This window comes from Bos mutus, chromosome 4 (genome assembly GCF_027580195.1).
Source record: "Bos mutus isolate GX-2022 chromosome 4, NWIPB_WYAK_1.1, whole genome shotgun sequence".
NCBI lineage: Eukaryota > Metazoa > Chordata > Mammalia > Artiodactyla > Bovidae > Bos > Bos mutus.
Genome location: NC_091620.1, coordinates 55129407 through 55148883, shown reverse-complemented (window position 1 = coordinate 55148883; position 19477 = coordinate 55129407). Strand labels below are relative to the sequence as shown.

Genomic DNA, 19477 nt, shown 5'->3' with positions numbered 1-19477 from the left:
GTACTTTTGAAAAAACTTGGGACAAAGGAAACCACAGTCTGACAGTCTTCAAAGCAGTAATCTTTTGGAACCCCATTGGTTTAGGCCTTAAAGGTTTGATTCTAGATTACCTAGATTTGATTCTGGTCTTCCTAGAGTATATCATTGATTATGTTTTGCCGCCCACCCCTTATTGAGTGAAGTCCAAATTAGGTCTGTTTCAAAATTATAGAAAATCAAAGAAAAAGAGAAAATCCTGAGAGAAGCCAGGTGAAAAAAAATACCTATACATAGTTATTACATCCAGCTTCTCTTCAGGCAAGAAAATGGAATAAAATATTTATCAAGTGTTCAGAGTAAAAGCAACATAGAATTCTGTGTCCTGCAAAATTATCCTTCTAAAGTGAAGGAAAAAAAAAAGATTTCTTGGCAATTCTCCAAACTTCTTTGCCTTACTGTCACTTTTATAACTTGTGGCAAGCTCTGAATCTTAGATGAGTTCAGCTCTGTCTGCCTTACCTAAATACAATTGGGTTAGCTGATAACTGCCACAGAAAATAGCATAATGGTATAGACTTGACACTATAAATTTGTGATTATCATCCTCAACTAAGTCCTCAACATTAGCAACCTATCTTTCATTCTTCAAAACAATCTGAAACCTGTAGTCTCCTTAAATCTTCACCTTCCCCAAGTCTGTTAGCAGATTACTTCTGAACTATCCATCACCAAATTTGTCTGTACCTGCATCCTCTATAGGTTCTTCCTCCCCTGTTTAGAAAGCATAAAAGCATGAAGGATCTTACAGAGTTTGCTCTATGATTCTACTAGCTCAGAGTCGGACACAACTGAAGTGACTTAGCAGCAGCAGCTCCCAAATTGTCTTGAGCATCAGAATCCCATCAGGAACTTAAATACAGATTCCTAAACTAACCAAACCTTAAACGTTGCAAGCCTCCCCAGCTGATTCTTATGTAGCCTTCTCATTCCTCCAGTACTTCAGTTTCTCTAATTGGATCCTTGTATTTCTTTAAACATGACCAAGCCTTTTTTAAAATAAAAATCCTCCTCAACCTTTTCCCTCTTTTCCACTTATAAACCTGATTCCTTGCCTGATATGTCTCTTGAGGAATCACAGCTCACAATTTAGCACAAAACTCATGAGACTAGTTTTTGCCACTGTTACTCCACTGAAACTTGAATTTTTTTTAAGTCCAGAGGATACTTTGCTCATTTTACTTTGAAACATGATAGTATTTTACACTGTTGAACACTTTATGAGACTCTAAACTGCACTTGTCACGTTATGCTCCTCTGGTTTTCTCCCTGCCTCAGAGCCTTTTCTCAGACTCCTGCTGATTTCACCTCTAACCATATCTTACATATGCCCTAAACAAAACTCTTCACCTCAGTGACTTCCACTGATTCTTTTCAGCCCAGATCTTCACCTGAGCCACACTTGGATACTGTTTTAACTGGAGCTGCTATAACAAAGTACCATAGATTAGGTTGCTTATAAGCAGAAATTTCTTACAGTTCTAGAGGCTGGAAGTTGAAGGTCAGGGTGCCAGCATGGTTAGATTCTGACAAATTCCTCTTCTGACTTGCAGACTGCCAACTTTGTATCCTCCTGTGGCAGAAAGATTCAGTAATCTCTTGGGCCACTTCTTATAAAGGCACTAGTCAGATTCATGAGGGTTCCACCCTCCTTACGTAATTCTCAGTGGCCTTACCTCCCAACACCCAGTTGGGATTAGAGTTTCAACTTAACAAATTTTGGGAGGACACAAACAGTCCATAACTTTAGTGTTTTCAAAGTTATCTCAAATTCAACATTTTTATTTCTCCACCCACACCCTCATTTCTGGTTCTGGTGATGTCAGTAAATGGCACCATCATCCATCCTGTTGCTTAAGCCAAAATCTTGGAAGTTAACTGACTTTTCCCTCTCCCTCACCTCCATATCCTGTCAGTCACAAGGCCTTATGGGTTCTCTTAAATATCTCTTGAATTCGTCCATACTTCCAACATGTTAATCCAGAGCTGTTTTCATCTCTCACCTGGAGGAAAAAAGTTTTATCGAGCTGTAAGGCACATAGCATGCAACTCAGTGTCTTTGTGTCACACAACTGTAGAACGCTTGGTGACCCCCAAAACCCATACCCACTCTCCACTCCCCTCCAAATGCACAGTGCAATAGTTTTCATTTAATTTTGCCTATAACGCTCATTGTCCTTAGAATAAAGTTCAAGTTCCTTTCCAATTTATAAGACCTTTATATTTTGGTCTTTGCTTACTTTTCTGCTAATTTCTTTCCTCAGTTTCAGTTGAGTTCAGTTGCTCAGTCGTGTCCGACTCTGTGACCCCATGAATCGCAGCACGCCAGGCCTCCCTGTCCATCACCAACTCCCAGAGTTCACTCAGACTCACATCCATGGAGTCGGTGATGCCATCCATCCTCTGTCGTCCCTTTCTCCTCCGGCCCCCAATCCCTCTCAGCATCAGAGTCTTTTCCAATGAGTCAACTCTTCGCATGAGGTGGCCAAAGTACTGGAGTTTCAGCTTTAGCATCATTCCTTCCAAAGAAATCCCAGGGCTGATCTCAGCTCACTAAATTAAGATTTTTAGTTACCTTAATGGGCCTTGTCCTCTTTCACATAGTTTTTTCTGCCTCAAACACTTCTCATTTGACTGGTTAGATTTAAGGTGATTATACATCCTAGTTTATGCTTGTTTTCACTTTGAAAATTGTCCCTGTTTGGATAGTAAATGATATGGTAACAGTGGTTGAATTCAATTTACCATTCAGGTAACTTCCTCCAAGGGACTTTTTTTTTTTCCTTCAGCCATGCCATGGGACATGTGGAATCTTAGTTCTTGGACCAGGGATAAAACCCATGTCCCTTGCATTGCGTAGTCTTAACCCCTGGACCTCCAGGGACATGTCCCCTCCAAGCCGCTTTAAAAAAAATTATAACATGGTTCCCTTTGTATAAATCTTAAATTTTCCTCTCTATTGCCTAACACTTATTAAACTATCTTACTGTCTTCACCACAGTTGAGAGGGTAAGGGCTGTCTACCCTATTTATTTCTGTATCCTCAGTGCATAATAATGCCTGGTACATAGTAGGCACACAGTAAAATCTATATAAAGGCATGCGTAGGTCACATGGGGAGTCTGTGGGAGTAGATAATTCAGACCACCATTTCAGAATTGTAGTAATTAGTAATGGACTATCTCTGACACTATGGAAAAAGGATTTGTCAATAAATTAACATCAAATGAACCAACATTAAAAACACAAACTTTGCAAAAACAACAAACCACAAACTTTCCAACAATTGTGATTTGACCAAGTGGGATTTATCTTAAGAATGAATGGTTGGTTAAACATCTGAAAATCATACAACATGTGAACAGGATAAAGGAGAAAAATCATATAATCATTTCAATAGAAAAGTTATTTGACAAAATCTAAGGACCATTTGTGATAAATTTTTTAAAAAGCTACTAGAACTAACAATTTAGCAAGTTTACAGGATACAAGAACAATATATATAAGTCAGCTTTGTTTTATGTATTATCAACCATCAAAATTCAAAGACATGGCAAAATATGAAAAAGGTTTATAAGTGCTAGTATCTCTAATATCTTTAAAGAGTTTTTAAAAATAAAAAGACCAAGTACCCTGTAAGAAATTGAGCTTTGAGATGAACAATAAACTTAATATATGCTGATTTTATTCATACTACGAGAAACACACAGACAATAAAACCAACACTGGGATACCATTTCTCATGTATTAGGTAAAAATCCAAAGTGGGACATACTGTTGGTCAAGAACCAGGTATGCTCACATATTCCTGATACTCCTACAAATTATGGTAGTTGTGGGAGATTTGACAGTACTAGTAATCTTGATCACAATCCTAAATCTAGGGATCTCGTTCAAAGAAAAAAGCATTTTTTAAAATATATGCACAAGACTTATCCTTTACAATAGCATTCATAACAGGAAAAAGACCAGAAACAACCCCAAATCCATCAGCAAATGGTTAAATCAGGAATGGTTAAATAATGTCAGATCCACCATAGATCTCCAGAACATATTACTAAGCTAAAAAAGTGGGTGTATACAGTAAAATTACATTATTTACAAAATTTGTGTTTAAAAAAGATAAATATAAACATTTTAAATGGTTAACTAGAAGGAAAGGAAAGGAACAGGATGAGGGATCAAAATATATAAATATTTTACATAATTATAAAACAAAGATTTTAAGATGAAGCTAAAGAATCTAAATTAGTATACTGGGGTGGGAGAACCCCAAAAAGGAACTTTTAATCAACTTAAAACAGTAATTTGTACATCTCTAGTGGAATAAGATTTTTTTTCCACTTAAGAAAAAAGAAAAAAATCTTTTTAACTTGTTTTAGTCATATTATTAGTGGTAATGTTGGTGTTAGTTTTCTAATACTATTGTGTGTGTACTGTGGCTAAAGCAAATGAGTAATAATCTAATCTGTTATTACTAGAATCTTCTTAGAGCTGGAATTCTCTGCAGAGGAGAAAGGAAAAACAGAAGAGGATGAGTAAAACCCTATATAAATTTACACTACATTTTATCTTAACATATTTTCTTTCTATTGAATAGGCCGTTGCTCATTGCAATAAGCAATCAATAGATGCAGAAAAAGCTTTTGACTAAATTCAATACTGATTTATGACAAAAACTCTCCAGAAAGTGGTCATAGAGGGAAACTACCTCAACATAGTAAAGGCCATATATCACAAACCCACATGAAAAACTAAAAGGTTTTTCTCTTAAGATCAGGAACAAGATAAGGTTGTCACTCTCACCACTTTTATTCAAAATAATTTTGGAAGTCCAATCATGGCAATCAGAAGAAAAAAAAGGAATCCAAATTGGAAAAGAAGTAAAACTTACTGTTTGCAGATGATATGATACTGTACACAGAAAATCCTAAGATGCCACCAGAAAACTAGTTAGGGCCCTTCAATGAATTTGGTAAAGTTGCAAGTACAAAATTAATACACAGAAATCTGTTGTATTTCTAGACACTTAACAATGAAAGATCAGAAAGAGAAATTAAGGAAACAATCCCATTTACCATCACATCAAAAAAGAATAAAATTCTTAGGACTAAAGCTACCTAAGGAGGCAAAGGACTTTTCCTCTGAAAACCATAAAGACGCTGTTAAAAGAAGATGACACACATGGAAAGATACCATGTTCTTGGATTGGAAAAATCAAATAGTGTACTACCCAAGGTTATCTAGATTCGATGCAATCCCAGTCAAATTACCAATGGTATTTTTTACAGAGCTAGAACAAAAAAAATTTTAATTTGTATGGAATCACAAAAGATCCTTAACACCCAAAGCAATCTTAGGAAAGAAAAACTGAGCTGGAGGAATCAAGCTCCCTGACTTCAGACTATGCTACAATATAGTATAGCTACAATAATCAAAACAGTATGGTATTGGCACAAAAATAGTTTAATGTGACAGAATAGAAAGCCCAGAAATAAACTCACGCAGCTATGATCAATCTATGAAAAAGAGCAGGGGAAACAACAGTCTCTTCAACAAGTGCTGGGAAAACTGGACAGCTCCATGTAAAAGAATGAAATCAGAGCATTCTATAACACCATACACAAAAATAAACTCAAAATGGATTAAAGACCTACATGTAAGACTGAAAAATATTTAAAACTCTTAGGGAACATAGGCAGAACATGCTTCAACATAAATTGTAGCAGTATCTTTTTGGATCCACCTTCTGAAAAAGTGAAAATGAAAGGTGCTCAGTTGCGTCTGATTTTTTGCGACCCCATGGACTATACAGTCTATGGAATTCTCCAGGCCAGAATACTGGAGTGAGTAGCCTTTCCCTTCTCCAGGGGATTTTCCCAACCCAGGGATCAAACCCAGGTCTCCCATGTTGCAGGCGGATTCTTTACCAGCTGAGCCGCCACCCTTTCTAATGAAAATAAAAACAAAAATAAACAAATGGGACCTATTTGAACTTAAGTTTTTGCATAGCAAAGGAAACTATAAATGAAAAGACAACCCTCAGAATGGGAAAAAATATTTTGCAACCAATATGATTGACAAGGGATTAATCTCCAAATATAGAAACAGCTCATGCAGCTCAATATAAAACACAGACACACACAAACAAAAAATGGGTAGAAGAGCTAAATAGACATTTCTCTAAAGAAGACATACAGATGGCTGAAGAGCACATGAAAAAATGCTCAGCATCACTAATTATTAGAGAAATACACATCAAAACTACAGCAAGCTATCACCTCCCATGGATCAGAATGGCTTTCTTCAAAGTCTACAAACAATAAATTGTGGAGAGAGTGCAGAAAAGGGAACCCTCCTACACTTGGTGTGAATGTAAATTGGTACAACCACTGTGGGGAACAATATGGCGGTTGCTAAAAAACAGGGGACTTGCGTCGTTGTCCAGTAGTTAAGACTCCATGCCTCCAATGCAGAGGGTGTGGGTTCAATCACTTGTCAGGAAGCTAAAACCTTATGTGCCACATGGCACAGCCACAAAAAAAAACAGAACTACCATATGATCTAGCAATCCCACTCTTGGGCATATGTGTAGAGAAAACCATAATTCAAAAAGATAGTCACTTCAGTGTTCATTGCAGTACTATTTACAATAGCCAAGACCTGGAAGCAACCTAAATGTCCATCAACACAGGAATGAATAAAGATTACATATCACAATAGAATATTACTCAGCCATAAAAAGAATGAAAAAAAAAATAAAAATAAAAAAAGAATGAAATAATGCCATTAGCAGCAATGTGAGCGGACCTAGAGATGATCAAATTAAGACAGAGAAAGACAAATATTGTATGATATCACTTATATGTGAAATCTAAAAAAAAATTTATACAAATGAATTTATTTACAAAATAGGAATAGACCTACGGACTTCAAAAACAAATTTACAGTTACCAAAGGGGACAGGAAACGGGGAGGGATAAATTAGGAGATTGGGATTAACATATGGACATTACTATATATAAACAGATGAATCAAAAGGACTTGCTGTATAGCACAGGGAATTCTACTCAATGTTCTATAATAACCTATATGGAAATAGAATCTGGAAAAGAATAGAAATATGTATATGTATAACTGAATCACTTTGCTGTATACCTGAAACTAACACCACATTGTGAATATACTCCAATATAAGATAAAAATTAAGTTAGAAGAAGAAGCACCTCAATTGCAAAAAAAAAACACAAATGTACAAAGGAGCTTAGAAGATCTTATTTTGCCAGATACAAAGAAAGCTATCAGGGACTTCCCTGGGGGTGCAGTGGATAACAATCTGCCTGGCATAGCAGGGGACATGGGTTGAATCCCTGCTGTGAGATTCCACGTGCTGCAGGGTAACTAACCCAAGCGCCACAACTACAGAAAGCCATGAGTTCTAGAGCCCATGCTCCGCAACAAGAAAAGCAACTGCAGTGAGAAGCCTGAGCACAACTAGAGAAAGCATGTGTTCAGCAAGAGACCCAGCACATCCAAAAATAGATTTAAAAAAAGCTATCACAGACTATTAGAGCGTCACATCAAATGACTTTGGAACCCACTGGTCAACAAGAACCATTGACCAGGCCTGACTACAGCTCCATGGGATGGGAGACACCTGGGATTCATAATTAACTAGACCCACAAGGACAGCAGGAACTGTAAACACCATTTGAACCCCCTCATCAGTTGCAGAGTGGGGACAAACTCCTGGCCCCAGGAATGTGGCCTAGTGGGGCAGAGGGGCCTGAGGCCCAAGGGCAAGTGGGCAAGAGCTAACTGCATGTGTGCGTTCCATGGTGATTCAGCATCAAGGCTCCCCAGAATCAGTTCCCAGGTCTGGCTGTGTAGGGACAGACAAGGCCACAAAAAATTAAAAGCAAACCAAAAAGCCACTGAGCAGAGAGAGGGCAGTATGAGCAACAGTAAGAATAAAAACTCCAACCAATCAAGAAGATATTTAGGCTAATGATTTGTTGAAAATTAGAGCTTCTGAATTATAACACCTTTCACTTTTATTGTGGTTAATTTTCCCTGTTATTTCTCATTGTACCAGTAACATTATTTTTAGTGGAAAAACATTAAAATACAAACAGTAGATGTATTTGAAAATATTTTCCCAATACTAATCACATATTGTATCATATATTTCCCATTTTGAAAATATTCCTCTGTGGGACAGTGCCAGCTGTTTAATGATATACAAAAGAACTTATTTTTACCCTTAATCCATGGAACTTCCTAGGGGATACCACTATAAAATATATCAGTGTTTTTTTTCTTGGAAATGATCTACTAAATAATCTCTTTATTGTCTTCAGAAACAAAAACATTAGCCTGAAAATTTTATTTTTATTTGGGAATATTGTACACATTCAAACATATGAAATATTAAACTCCAAATAAGAGGACTTTATATTAAAAGAAATAGCATTAATCACCTAATATAATGAATGTCAAAAATTCTATTTATGTGTTCCTGCCAAAATATGAAAGTTATTTTTAAATATTGAATTATTTCTGTGTGTCTGTAATTCAGATGTTATTCCGTATTATGTCATTCCATACCATTTTAAGTAAATAGACTTTGAGAAAATATACTGGGAGATTTTGTTTGTTTGTTTTGCCATGTGACTTGTAGGATCTCAGTACCATGACCAGGATTGAATCCAGGCCCCAGCAGTGAAGCACTGAGTCCCAACCACTGGACACCCAGGGAATTCCCTACTGGGAATATCAAACAGATGATGGCAATATTGATGAGAATGTTCAAGTATTTTACGTAAGGAAGTAAGAGGCACCGCTGCCACCATCACCCCCCAGAATCTCTATATTTCATATAAAAAGAGTTCATTGGCATTTAACTAACATTATTCTTTGTAATCTTTGAACCACAATATGCTTGAACAACAGTAAAATCTTCAGAGCAAACCAAACCAAAGCATTTTCTTCCACTAGTAGATGCAGCATTTTCAGTTTCTTTAGGAAAAAAAAATTTGATTTGACAGAAAACAAAATTTCTGTAAAGCAATTACCCTTCAATAAAAAATTTTTTAAAAAGCAAACTAATCAACACAACAAAAACTAAACACACAATCCCAAAACAGAACTTGGCATATTTCAGTGGTCCTAAATTTTGAAGTTTCTATAGTATAGAAACAAATAAAAAAATGTGATTCAACATTTAAAAATGAGGCTGAGCTTCTTTACCATAATTATACTTACTTTATAATTCAAACAATTTAATTGAAGCCATTGTTAACCCAGCCAAAACCATGAATACAACTCAAACTTCCCTTTCCCTAAGATAACTCCTTTAAAAGTTAAATATTCTTTAAAAACTCAAATCCAAGCTGTATAGGTGTAACTTGAGGAAGCAACGACTGACCTTCCAGAAACCACAGCTGTAGTTCTAAGTGATTTTGAAGCTGGGGAGCATATATGAAATCACTGTAAATTGCACATTCACATCAGTAACTTCTTGATAAAACTTTTTTCTCTGCTAATGACTAAAGAAAATAAGCAGGTACTACAGTTCAGCATTTTAAAGACTTCTATATATTTTTACAAAGATGCTTCAGACATATTATATATGTCTCACGTTCAAAATGAGACATACATTTGAGTACTTGAAAACAAACAAGGCTTGAAATGGAGTTTATGTGAAAGAACTTAGAACTCAGTTACCAAACAACTAAAAATACACAACAGATAAAAAGGAATTTATTAAACCCATTGTCTCTAACAATATAAAAATTAAATATTAAGGAATCTTTTGCTCCCATTTGGGTATATGCAGAAAAGAGAGTGTTTTAAATAGGAACCAGCATTTCTATTCAAATGCTTTCTAATGCATTTAGCAGATTTTTTCTCTTATTCCATATACCATTGGAAGCTCTCATGATCAAACATCATGTCCTAAACCAAGAGAAAAGTATAAACAGATACTGACTTATTAAAAACCAATTCACCCTTTAAAAATAAAAAGCAACTGCAAAGAATATTATGTATAAAGTTCAAATACTAGTATTTAAATTTCTCTGAGGTAATTTATGCTTCAGTGGTTAAGAGAATGAAGGGATGAAGACTTCAAGATGAGAAGTTTATTAATATGGCTATTTTTATTTGCCACCCCAAGAAACTTCTGGGATCTTAGTTCTCCCACCAGAGATGAAACCCTGCAGGGCAGTAAAAGCTCCACATCCTAACCAATGGGCCTCCAGGGGATTTCATGAGTTAATTTTTAAAGCTCACAAACAGTTGGTCATTATTAGAGTATGATAATGAATCAATTCATTTTGAAAACTAGGAAATAAAGGGAAACATTCAAGCATTTTATCCTTCCTTTTATATATAAATTGAATGATACAGTAACAAAACAGTTAAGGGCAAATTTTTTCTTTATACCATATTCTAGCTAATAAAGAAATGACAGAATTAAAGTATTGCTACTTCTCATTCCATAGTGGATCTAGGCAATAATCATCAATGGCTGCTAATACAGAAAAAGAGAAAACCAGATATGATGTTTGTAGAACAGACATATAATGTAATCTTCCCAGCTTCCCTCCCCCATCAAGTCTGAATCTGATCAAGCCTCTACACTCAGCTACCAATCTATGAAACTATAGATATTAGAGTAACATGTTAAATTATTTATATCTAAAGGATCCAATCAGCAAAATCCTGATTTTGCAAAACTGTACAGGACAGATGACTCAGTTTCTTCAACAAGTTGGAAAAAAAAATACAAAATTGTAGAGGAACCTCTAAAGACTTAAAAGATTTATCAGCTAACGGCATTATGTGGACTTTATTTTGGTACCAATTCAAAGAAACAAATTAAATAGGGCTCCACACAAACACTTGTACATGGGTAATGTTATTTGCAAATAGCCAAAAATGGATAAACAAAGTGTAGTATCTCCATACAATGGAATACTATCCAGCCGCAGCAAGGACTGAAGTACTTAGTCATGCTACCACATAAATCAACCTTAAAAACTTTATACTAAGTGAAGGTATTACCACCAGGTTTGTTTTGCCAGATGCGCAGGAAGTCAAAACAGTGAGATGCAGAGGTTTGTAGCAAAAGGAGACAGGAAAACAAGTCTCCAATCTGCTTCCCTTAAGGCAAGAGTCTCAGGTATGGGATAAAGAACAAAGAAGCAGGGTGGTCTGAGGCCTGGGGAGAAAGGAAAGATGATTGGGAAAAGGTGTGATAATTGTTCTCTGCAGGCACAGCAAAGCTACAGGCCTCTGCACGTTCAATACAGCACAAGCAGATGCTCCTGCGTGCCCAGGTGAAGGCCTGGTGGTCCCATCCTGACCTAAACAGCTCAGTTCAGAGCAGACACAGCTGACTTTGGCTCAACTTGAAGCAGATGCAGCTGACTCCAAGTTCCTGAAAAACAACTTGGGCAAACACGTTGTTTAGGCTACGTGCTGCTTGGGAGGACCTGAAAGTCTTAAAACCTTCGTAAGTAAAGGCAGGTGACATGGATTACATCCATGGTTTCAAAAGAAATCAGGCATAAAATGTCACATACTGTAATTATTCCCTTTATATGACATATCCAGAAAAAGCATATCCATAGAAAGCATATTAGTGGTTGTCAGGGACTGATTTGGAAATGGGAAGTAACTGCTTATGATACAGGGTTTCTTCTTGAGGTGATAAAGTAGTGGTGATGATTGTACAACTCAAAATACTATAAACCACTGGATTGAACACTTTAAAAGAGTGAACTCTGAGGCTTGTGAATTGTATCTCAATAAAAAGTACAGCATTCACGGGACACATGGAAATTTAAATACTGACTGCCTGACTGCTCAGTCGCTCAGTTGTATCCACTCTTTGTGACCCCATGGACTGTAGCCTGCCAGGCTCCTCTGTCCATGGGATTATCCAGGCACGAATACTGGAGTGGGTTGCCATTTCCTCCTCCAGGGGATCTGCTATTTGATATTATAATATATAACATTATAAGTTTATAATATTAAAAATACTCATTTTAAAGAGATACATTCCCAAAAATTGATAGATGAAATATGATGCTATAATTTGCTTATTAAATAATACAGGATAGATGGGAAATCATTATTTTGAGTAAGGATTAAGCCAGGCAAGAATCATCAAAGGATGCTGTAATGGCCCTAACCGATGTCCACCAATTCTTTGATATTCTCTGTTCAAAAGTTGAAATTTTAGGGAATTCCCTGGAGGTCGAGTGGTTAGGACTCAGTGCTTTCACTGTGGAAGGCATGGGTTCAATCCCTGGTCAGGAAAGTAAGATCCCATAAACCAATCGATGAACCCACCAAAACATAGAGAGAGAGAGGGTTGGAACTTAAAGTTGGAGCTAAATTTCCCTTCTCTGGAACGTAAGCCGGACTTGGCTCCTCACTTCTAACGAGCTGACTGTAAGTGGGAGTGAGTGTGTGGCTTCTAAGTCTAGGTCACAAGGCTTTGTCCTCTCCTTTCCCTCTTAGGGATCACTTGCTCTAGAGGAACCGAGTGCCATGCAAAGAGGATACCTAAGTGACCCTTTGGAGAGGTCCATCTGGCAGGGAACCTGAAGCCTCCTCAGTTCCCCACTGACTTCCCAGGCATGTGAACGACCCATTCTGGAAGTGGATTCTCCAGCCACAGTCAAGCCTTCAGGTGCCAGCAGCTCCTGGCCAACAGCTGGAATGTAACCTCATAAGGGGACCCTGAGCCAGGAACCATCCAGCCAAGGCAGGGCCAACATGCTGACCCACAAAAACTGTGTGAGATCATAAATATTTATCGTTTTAATCTACTAAGTTTTGGCATAACCTATTATGCAGCACCAGGTAACTAAACACAAATACTGAATATAGGGGAAATTTTGATAAGCAGAACATTTCTGTGATCTTACAGTGCCTCCCCACAGGCTGTTTATTATTTATAAGAGAGGGGGAAAAAACAGTAATTGTACAGTGATGAAGCTGGGCAACAGCCTTGACTGGTGAAGATTACCACCACCAGTAAGGAGAGATGGATATCATATAGCTCCCATGTGATGCTCTGAGGTCACACAGCCTCATCTAGGTAATGTTCTGGCCAAGAATGCATTTCTTGAGTCTAATCGTAAGGAAACAGCAGACAAACATCAAATGAGAAATGTCTTGTTAAAAAAAGGAAAAGAGGGACTTCCCTGGAGGTCCAGTGGTTAAGACTACGCTTCCACTGCAGGAAACACAGGTTCAATTCCTGGCTGGGGAACTAAGATCCTGAACAGTGTACAGCATGGCTCAAAAAGAAAAAAAAAAGAAAGAAAGGGAAAGGGATTCATTTTCCCAAAATGTCAATGTCATGAAAGACAAAAGCTCTGGAAATGTTCCTGATCAAAAGAGACTAACAACTAAATGTAATACCTCACCCAAAACTGGATGCTATACTGAAGGGGAAAGACACGCTCTAAGGAACACAACTGACAAAATTGGAATAAGAATAGAGTAGATCAAGTAATGAGTCAGTGTTCATTTTACTGAAGTTGATTATACCATGGTCTATTAAAGAATACCCTTATTCTTAGGAAATACACATTCAGGGATAAAGCGTTGTGACATATGTAACTTACCCTCAAATGGTTTCCCCACAAATGTCTGGGAGATAGTGAAGGACAGGGAAGCCTGGTGTGCTGCAGTACATCCGGTCACAAAGAGTCGACTTAGCAACTGAACAGCAACCAAAAAGTGTAAGGGTAGGGTGGGGGGTGGTGAGAGAGAGAAAAAAAGTACTGGTGGAGCAAATGAATAAACGTTAATAATAGAGGTAATGGGTAATGGGTTTTAAAAATATTTTCATTTTAGCAACTTGTATGTAGGTTTGAAATTATTTCCAGATAAGGACTAAAAAGATATTAGGGCCAAAATATTCTATGAGATGGAGGAAAATAAGCGAGGGTAAAGATTAAATAAGACCGACCATAAATTGATGACTACTGAAGCCTAGTGGTTTATTATAAAGAGGTTTATTACACTTTTCAATGTATTTGAGTATTCCCATAATAAAGGAAGGTAAACAACAGTGAGGAGATTGAACTTGAAGACCCCCCATGTCTCTTACAGTTCAATGGTCTTTTTGAGTGTAGTGGATGATATATGATATAAATTTGAGTTTCCTTGGTTCAAGTTTTTCCTCCAAAAATTGGGGAAAATAATTTCTACTAGTAAGATTATTTGCTACTGTTTAGTCATTAAGTCATATGTGACTCCATGGACTGTATCCCGCCAGGCTCCTCTGTCCATGGGATTTCTCAGGCAAGAATACTGGAGTGGGTTGGTTGCCATTTCCTTCTCCAGTGGAAATTCCTGGAGCTAATAATCCTATTGGGCTTCCCTTGTGGCTCCGTGGTAAAGAATCCCCGTCAATGCAGGAGACATGGGTTCAATCCCTGGCCCAGGAAGATCCACATGCTGAGGGGCAATTAAGCCCATGTGCCACAACTATTAAGCCTGTGGTCTAGAGCCCGGGAACCACAATTACTGAGCCCACGTGCCCTAGAGTCCATGCTCTGCAACTACAGAAAAGCCCGAGCAGCAGTGAAGACCCAGTACAGCCAAAAATAGATAAAAGTTTAAAAATAGGATTATTAACGTTGTTTTACACATGTTAAAGTTGTTAGCACGTTGTCTAGCACATCCAGTTGTTCAATATGTGTCAGTAATAACTATGACTACTGGATGAATAAGTAAAATATAAAGATTAATTTCCACTTGATGGTTAAAAGATGGAGTATCGTCTCCCGAAGTTTGTTGGTAAGGAAGTAGACCTGCATAACCACGGTCATTATCGGCATGAGATAGTACTGGAATAGGTTCATTTCGGGTGCTGCAGAAAGATAACGTCCTTATGATTAATTAGGTTGTTGTTGTTCAGTCGCTCAGTTGCGTCCGACTCTCTGAGACCCCATGGACTACAGCACGCCAGGCTTCCCTGTCCTTCACCATCTCCCAGAGTTTGCTGAAACTCATGTCCATTGAGTCAGTGATGCCATCCAACCATCTGTCTTCTGTCATCCCCTTCTCCTCCTTCCTTCAATCTTTCCCAGCAAGCAGGATCTTTAGTTGCACCATGTGGGATCTAGCTCCCTGACCAGGGATCTAACCCAGGCCCCCTGCACTGGGAGTGCAGAGTCTTAGCCACTGGACCACTAGGCAAGTCCCACTGGAGGGATCTGATAATAGAAATCTTGGTTTAGGCTTTGGATGCTGGGTGAGCATGGGCAAAACTGACATTGGTCAAGTTCACGGGAAGGGGCCTGGTTTTTCTTCAGGAATAAAGTCTTCTTCTTAAGGTCCGAGAACTGTTACTTGCTCACGTTTGGTTTTTCCTGTGCACCCCTTTACAATGGTATTTATCCCCACTTTGCTAGGGTTACATAATTATGCAGATCAGCATCGTGGGCCTTTTTCCCTGGACAGTACTTTCTGGAACTGCTAGACTTCCAGATGAGAACTGTTTATTCTGGATCAGACTTAATTTGGTCAGCTGAAGTCTCTTGGGTATGGAGAGTTTTTCTTACCCTTGGCCTACTTTTTGTGGTGCTAAATATCCTCTTACAGTTTCACCAAGTACTTTGTAACAGAAAATAGTTGAAAGCACTGCTTTCTTAGTTTCTCTGGCTGTATCACTGCATCAGTTACATGGTGCTTCTTGGTAAATCACAACCACAGAGGAAGGAAAGGAGGGTTTTGTTCATGTCACAAGTGCCTACTATGTGCCATGCTCCTGTCCTCATGGTTGGTTCATCACAAAACTGGAACAGTAAGGATGGTGATGGAAATATATTCAGGTCCCAGCAGGGCAGAAAGGCACTGGAAGCCCGAGGCTCTAACTACCATTCAATGAGTTCTTTGGGGCTTCCCTCGTGGCTCAGTGGTAAAGAATCCACATGCCAATGTAGGGGACGCAGGTTTTATTCCTGGGTTGGGAAGTTCCTCTGGAGAAGGAAACGGCAACCCACTCCTGTACTCTTGCCTGAGAAATCCCACGGACATAGGAGCCTGGTGGGCTATAGTCCATGCAGTCGCAAAAGGGTCTGATGTGACTTAGCTACTAAACAATGAGTTATTTACCTCTCTTGGTGCTTGGGTTCTGTGGCCTCCTTCAAGACACAGTTCAGAAGCAGAAAATCACCACAGGGTTACTGACCTCATAAATCAACTCATTTTTCCATGTTTCAAAAGCAACGTGGGAGAAACTGAGAAAAGACACAGGGAAGAGGGAGGAGAAATGCAGGGGAAGCAAACTGGACTCCCACCTCCTTTACATGCATCACTATTCTGCACTTTGCTCTTCTCCCCGTTATCCTGTTTCCACAGTGATTGTTCTCATAGCCTTCTGATGTGACAGTGAGCAGCGAACTTATTAGTACGACACCGTAACTCGTCCTTCCTCCTGTTGGCTGTTTCTAGTTTTGCATTTTTCATTATAATGAAAAATACAATGACAAAGAACTCCATGCACATGGCTTTTTTTTTTTTTCCTTTTGGATTATCTCCTTGATATTAACTGTTAGGAATGGAATGCCAATCAGGCTTAGTGGGGATTAAGTCCGTTGACATTGAGTTAGATGCTTTCCTGATGAAGGGACAGGGTCATAAAAAGGTTCACATTTGCGTTTTTGACCGTCCTCCTTAAAAGCCCATCTCTCTTAAAGCAATGAAATAAGTGTTAGCTTAACATTCTGACACGCTTAAAAAAAATTCTGCTGGAGTGTGGGAACTCGATACAGTACAGGAAGCACTGAGTCATGGAGACCTAAATGAGGAACGAATAAACAGTCAAGTGCCGGGGGAGGCGTCTTCTTCAGTCAGCACCCGGAGGACTTTGAGCAGTTTCCCACCTAAGAGAAGATTGAAAACCACTAATCCTCCTCCTTCATTTTATTCAGAACACAGGCCTGGAGTTTTGTTTTTTTTTTTTTAAATGTGCCCACGGTCACATAACAATCCAGGACTGTACTGTCTTCAGCTTTTGGGGTTCTCAGAACAGAAATCCCCTCCCAATAAGGGAAACTCAGGTAGCGATTGGAACACAAGGCAGGAGGCCCTGAGGAAAGCAGCCTGTGTGCTTCCCTGGGCCTTTCCCCTCCTCCCATCTTTTCCCCAGCTTAGAGTGATGAGAGATACCATCTTAAATCAAGTGATGGAATGCTCATTTTATTGTTATCCTGTATACCCTGGTGGCTCAGACAGTAAAGAATCCACCTATAATGCAGGAGACCCAGGTTCCATACCTGGAGAAGGGAATGGCTACCCACCCCAGTATTCTTGCCTGGAGAATTCCATGGACAGAGCAGCCTGTTGGGCTACAGTCCACGGGGTGGCAATGAGTTGGAAATGATTGAGCGACTGAGCACACTCATATAACCACATAGATCAAGTGAAAATAGTCGATTTTAATCAACATTATGTTTGGACTTGAAATCTGTCACAGCTTGAAAGTGGGAAAAGCATCTTTTGGTCCCCATAGAAAACAACTTGATGTTTCTTTTCAAAATGCCTTGTTTTGTGATGTTGATATAAAGCTAACTGCACTTTCCAAACTTTACAGCTTACTTGATGGAGTATTTCGTACTCCTGACTCTGGGAAGGTGACCACCTCATCCAACAGAGGTTCTCAACATATAGATGAACCCTTACAGGTACTTCTTTTTCTTCCTGTATTGGCAGGGATTTCCCTCCTCCTCATTCTCTTTCCCTTAATCTTTGTCTTCTCACCAAGGCTAATCTCGGATGGTTTCTATACTTCTCAGGTTCCTTCTGGCTTTAGCACCTCCAGAGACTGTTCACTTCTTTCTCCTCTGTCATCACTCCGTATCTCTTCATAGGCCTATAGCCACTGATCCCTTCTTCTCCTGCATCACAGATCATAGGACCCCTGGTTAGACTAAAAATCTGCTCTGATCTTTACTGTCTCTACTCAAAATCTTAACATCTTCACTCAAGGAGCAGTGTGAATGTCACCTCATTCTCATTCCTGTGAATGTCACAGGAAGCCTTCTCTGATTGTTCCAGTCATGGCACTTTATTGGACCTCTCAAGATATTCATCACTTTTTAATATCAAAATTTTGAGCAGATCTCTTCTTGTCTCCTGGACCCTTGAATAGCACTTCACCCATAGTTAAGTGGTTTTGTGACTGAATCTTGACTTATTCCCACTGGAGCTGTGCAGAGGGTAGCTATGTTTTCAGCTGTCAAGTTGTAGGTTATCACATTTTTCTGTCTATTGTGTGGAGCATTTCAGTTCTCTAGCACCTTGTACTTATTTGGTACATACTCTGGCTCTCTGACATATAGGCTTTTACGAGCTGAGGCCCAGCTCCCATAAACAACATTGTCCATTAGGAATCCCATTCCACATTCCCTGAGAATTGTATCAGAAACTTTGGAAATACAATCTGCTCTTACAGAATAGCTTGTAAGAACAGAATTCTGGGAGAATAGTCACTGAATTTAACCTGATAACCTAAAAGGAAACAGAAAACATGTTTTCCAACTAGAGAAGTAGCAACTAGCATCCTTCTTTTCCAAGGAGACCCAAGAGGAAAAATCCTAAGGATTCTTTAAGTCCAGATGCTCAAAGGAGTGGAATTAAATGGCACACAAAATAAAAATGTTTTAAACCTCGAGTCTCAAAATGCACAATCTATCACCAATGGAAAAACGCACTTTAAAATATGATTGTTGTAAAATATAAGATTTAAAAATTTCAGTCCTGCTGGCCTTGGGCTTTTAAATAACCATAAAGTGGGTGACACACACAAAAAATACTCATTTATCTTCATCTGTTAAAACCTTACCTGAGAATTTCCATTTCTAAGGCATTTAGAGGGAGTGAATGATCTTTTGAGGGCACTGAGGCTTTGGTGTCTAAGAGACGATCTTGTACAAAGAACCAATTCAGGATCTCTGCAGCCGAGGCCGGTGCCCTGTAACTTCTGTCTCGGTGGTTTCCAGGAAGTGCTGCTGGGTGACTGTTTCCTAGGGCAGAGCCAAGGGGCAGGTGGAAAGGCTACTTCTCAGATTCTCTTCTGTCCTACTTTGGGCTAATCATTCCTCAGAGAACATGGTTCATCTGGTAACGCTGACCAGAATAAAAATTCCATGGATTAGACTGAATATAAATCAAAGTCCAGATGTTAACCACAGATGGACTTTTTGAATACACGAAGTATATCCTTCCTGCTGGTAAACTAGAAAGAGAGTTGCACCCAGGTTTAAATATATCCACACAGCAGTGGTGGCAAGTGTCTCTTGGGTCTCTCTTTTGCCAAAAAGGAGTAACTTCAATGGGGACTTCTCTGGTGGTTCAGTGGTTAAGACTGAGCACTTCCACTACAGAGGGTGCGAGTTCCAACTCTGGT

The 19477-nt window shown here is 38.8% G+C and overlaps 1 long non-coding RNA gene across 3 annotated transcripts; it reads right to left on the bottom strand.

Annotated features, from left to right (window-relative positions):
• Window positions 1-449: 449 nt before the first annotated feature.
• Window positions 450-19268, bottom strand: LOC138987621 (uncharacterized). Of its 3 annotated transcripts, XR_011464003.1 has the most exons (5): window positions 18914-19268; window positions 16183-17966; window positions 2277-13779; window positions 1937-2039; window positions 450-1609 (listed from the first exon to the last, which is right to left on the bottom strand). It is a non-coding gene; the product is annotated as an uncharacterized lncRNA (long non-coding RNA). The 3 variants fall into 3 exon arrangements; XR_011464004.1 differs by lacking the exon at window positions 2277-13779 and having other exon boundaries at window positions 16183-16307; XR_011464002.1 differs by lacking the exons at window positions 2277-13779; window positions 16183-17966.
• Between the last annotated feature and the right edge of the window lie 209 nt (window positions 19269-19477).